We start from the raw sequence: 3,722 nt of genomic DNA, 5'->3' as shown, positions 1-3,722 counted from the left end.
ATAAGAATCTCGAATTGAGGTTTCAATTTTGAACAATCTGTCATTAAGTAAATATTATGACTAATAAGGTCATTAAAAGCTTCCCCTTCATGATCCCGCAGCAATTTATTTACATTGCTATGACTGCACTACCTTATAGAATAATAAATTGTTTTTATCTGCCCATTTCATCTTGAGGTTCCTGAGGACAAAAACCATATCTTCCTCTCTCTTAATATTAGCTCAATGCCAGGCACAGACTCAGTAAATGTTGCTAAATAAGGGACAATTAAACACCACAACAGGAATCTGTTTCTGAACTAAGTATGAGAAAAGTTGTTATAATCAGGGATGGCCTGAATAAAAAACTAGAGGTAGGATAAATTGCATTAAAAAGGAAACTCACAGATTCCCACCAGAAAGATTCAACATTACTAATACTCCAATAAAGAGAGGACTAAGGGTATAAAATAGCTCTTTTCTAGGTTGGCAAGACTGATGTTTCAATAATTTTTAAATCTTCGCTATGGTTAAAGTGAGAAATAGCAACAAAGTGTTTATTTTGTTGAATAATGTTTTTGAAATACAAAAAAATTAAAAGGTTTTAAAATGGAACTAAACTAATCCCCCAAAGATGACAAAAACATGCTTTTTTCCTACATTAAAAATGCAATGATCTCCTTCTCCACTTCTTTACTCTCCCAGAGAACTTCCGAAGAACACAGAATAGTAGAGGTTGATACAACAGCAGCTCACCCAGCATGCTCAAGAACAAAGCTCAGAATAGGTGACATTTAAGAGTTCATCAAATCACTCCAAGGAAAACTTTCAAAATTGTTTTGAAGAACACTTTCTGTACTGTTAAAACACTTGAAACCTCTCAGTTCAAAACACATTTGAATCTTTTCTTTTAATCCTCACCTGAGGACATGTTTTCAGTGCTTTTAGAGAGAGAGGAAGGAAAAGAGAAACACTGATGTGAGAGAGAAGCACACAGCCGGACCGGGGATCGAACCTGCAACCGAGGCATGTGCCCTGAACGTGAATCGAATCTGCAACCCTTCGGGTTAGTTACCGGGATGACACACCAACCAACTGAGCCACACTGGCCAGGGATGAATCGACCTTTTAAATATCCAAGCCCTCGTTTTTATCATCATTTTTTATCATCAAATTAAAACACCTTGTAATGATGACCGAAACTTCTGACGTGTAAAGTTTATTCCAATGATGGGGTTTTGTGCTTTGAGAGTTTGTCTTGTCTTTTCTTGAAAATAACACACCAACTCTATCACTTTGTTTTGTCAGTTTTTGTCTCTATTCCCTTACTTTTAATTTATTATCTAGAAGGATCTGAAAATCATTTTGTAAAATTAACCTTATAAAACCAGTCAGTCACCCAAATATGAGCAAGGTCAAGTGAAAAAAACAAGTATGTGATTTTCGCTATTCTTTGATTTGCAAATAGTGAGGCTGCAAGAAGTTCAAAAGGTAAATTGGAACTTACTGTACTTATTAGAAGTACTTTCCTTTTTATGGAATTACTAACTAGATGTCAAACACATTTCTGACTGACTTACTCACTGACTGCACACGACTCCTGAAATGAAATGGTTCAGAACATATACTACGGTTATGGTTAGTATGCATTTCAATATTCATCTTTGTTAAAGGTATAAACTTTAAAATAAACTTCTAGTGGGTTCCATTATTTCCTCCGGACAAAAGCCACAGCATCAAATCTTTCCTACCTTAAAATGACTGTATCATTTTGTCGATTCAAGTATCCTTCATTTGCAAATAAGTCCAAACGGAAAAGGCTATTATAGCCCCAGAATTCTCCAACCTCAAAGTCAGATGCAGGCTCTCGAATGATGTTTTTCGTAGGATCACTGCAGGACTAATGAACCGTTTCTACACGATATTCCTATCTCAAATTGAAGAAGAGAGCATGAATATAGTTGGTAAACCAGAATAAAAGCCAGATTCATTGAGTAATTACCTGAGAAGAAACTCATAGATATATACAATTACATTTCTTCCATCAGAATTGTATTATTTATAAAGACAGCAGCATTGTGAATGGCTGGCACCGGGTCCTTCCCTCCTCTCAATGTTCATCAACATAGCAGGTATAAAACGTCTCCTCGATAAATGAAAAATTTTGCATAAAACAGTACTTCCAAAGTTACTTTGTTTTGTTTTAGCAAAGCTATATATTATTTCATATAGTCATTACTTATATTTCCTCACATGTAAAAATTGTGCCATTTCCTTTGAGATTTATCACCATGCAATTTCAAAATGAATGAATTTTGAAGCCCTGGCTGGTGTGGCTCAGCGGATTGACTATTAGCCTGCAAACTGAAAGGTTGCTGGCTCAGTTCCTGGCTGGGGCACGTGCCTGGACACACCGATGGCAGATACACTTCTTACAACTCTAGCAAAATATGCTAAGTTTTCCATGGGGATTTTCACATCTACATATTATGAAAAGAAATAGTTACAAATGAAATAAATTAATACTGGAACATAATTACCTCAACAAATCCCTAAGTTGGGGAAAGCTGACCAATTTTAAACCATCATACCTCGGAAAACAATATAACATGTAATTCATGGCTTCTGTAAACTAACCTAAGAATTACACTGGAACACAATTTTTTAAAAAACTAGTTTTCACTCATCTGTAAGAACTTATAATCACATGAAAAACACAGACCAGTTTCTGCACATTGAAATATGACATTTCCTAGCATCACTAGAGATCAGCGATCTTCAACCTGTTCCATCTCATGGCACACATGAGCTAACCACAAAGTTCTGTGGCACACCAAAACATACATTGTTTGCTGACCTGACAAAAAACAATAGTTCTAAGTTGTATTCATTCACACCGAACAGCTATTATTTGTTGCCTGTCGTCACTTTATTTGACAAACTACGGGCAAAGAAGCTGTGTCCCTAAATAAATAGTCAGGTATCGCATGTTTTAGAAACTCTTGCAGCACACCAGTATGCCGAGGCAGACCGGTTGAAATCACTGCCATAGAAGGTAAATTCTAGCCTGCTACTACATTTCTGGGCAAATCAGATTATGTGAGCTTGTATGCATGCACAAATACTTTCTCTAAATGTGGCCAATGCTAACAATAATCAAGACACGTTTTAACTGAACAAAGTAATACCAGACCCTAATGAAAAATGAACTAAATTTTTAAGTTTTCCTGTGTTTGCTTTGGCAGCATGTATACTAAAACTGGAACAATACAGAGAAGATTAGCATGGCCCCTGTGCAAGGATGACACGCAAATTTGTGAAGTGTTCCATATTTTAAAAAATAAAGAGTGTTCCTGTAAGTTGGGTATCTACATGCAAAAGAATGAAGATGGACCTGGTAAAAAACTGAACAGCATTCCCCACACCCCATGTCCCTACGTTGAAGGTCATGATGTAACTGTACTTGGAAAAGGGGTCTTTAAGTGTGTTAAATGAGGCCATAAGCGTGAAGGCCTAACCCAACAGGACTGAGGCCCTGACCAGAAAAGAAAGATGCAAGAAGTGTATACACACAGCGAAGAGGCCACATAAGGACACAGAGAGAAAAAGCCTCATCCAAGTCGAGGACAGAGGTCTCACCAGAAACCAAACATGACAATACCTTGACCTTGGACTTCCTTACAGCCTCCAAAACTGTGAGAAGGTAAACTGACACTGTTTAAGCCACCCAGTCTGTGCTGTTC

At 37.0% G+C, this 3,722-nt stretch overlaps 1 non-coding gene across 1 annotated transcript; it reads left to right on the top strand.

Annotated features, from left to right (window-relative positions):
* Positions 1-3,212: 3,212 nt before the first annotated feature.
* Positions 3,213-3,315, top strand: LOC149994767 (U6 spliceosomal RNA). The gene has a single exon (XR_016507972.1). It is a non-coding gene; the product is annotated as a U6 spliceosomal RNA (small nuclear RNA).
* Positions 3,316-3,722: the final 407 nt, after the last annotated feature.

The sequence above is a fragment of the Furipterus horrens genome, unplaced genomic scaffold (genome assembly GCF_987537825.1).
Source record: "Furipterus horrens unplaced genomic scaffold, mFurHor1.1.pri manual_scaffold_13, whole genome shotgun sequence".
NCBI classification, from domain to species: domain Eukaryota; kingdom Metazoa; phylum Chordata; class Mammalia; order Chiroptera; family Furipteridae; genus Furipterus; species Furipterus horrens.
The sequence above is the reverse complement of the archived record's forward strand: the minus strand, read 5'-3'. Positions and strand labels throughout refer to the sequence as shown.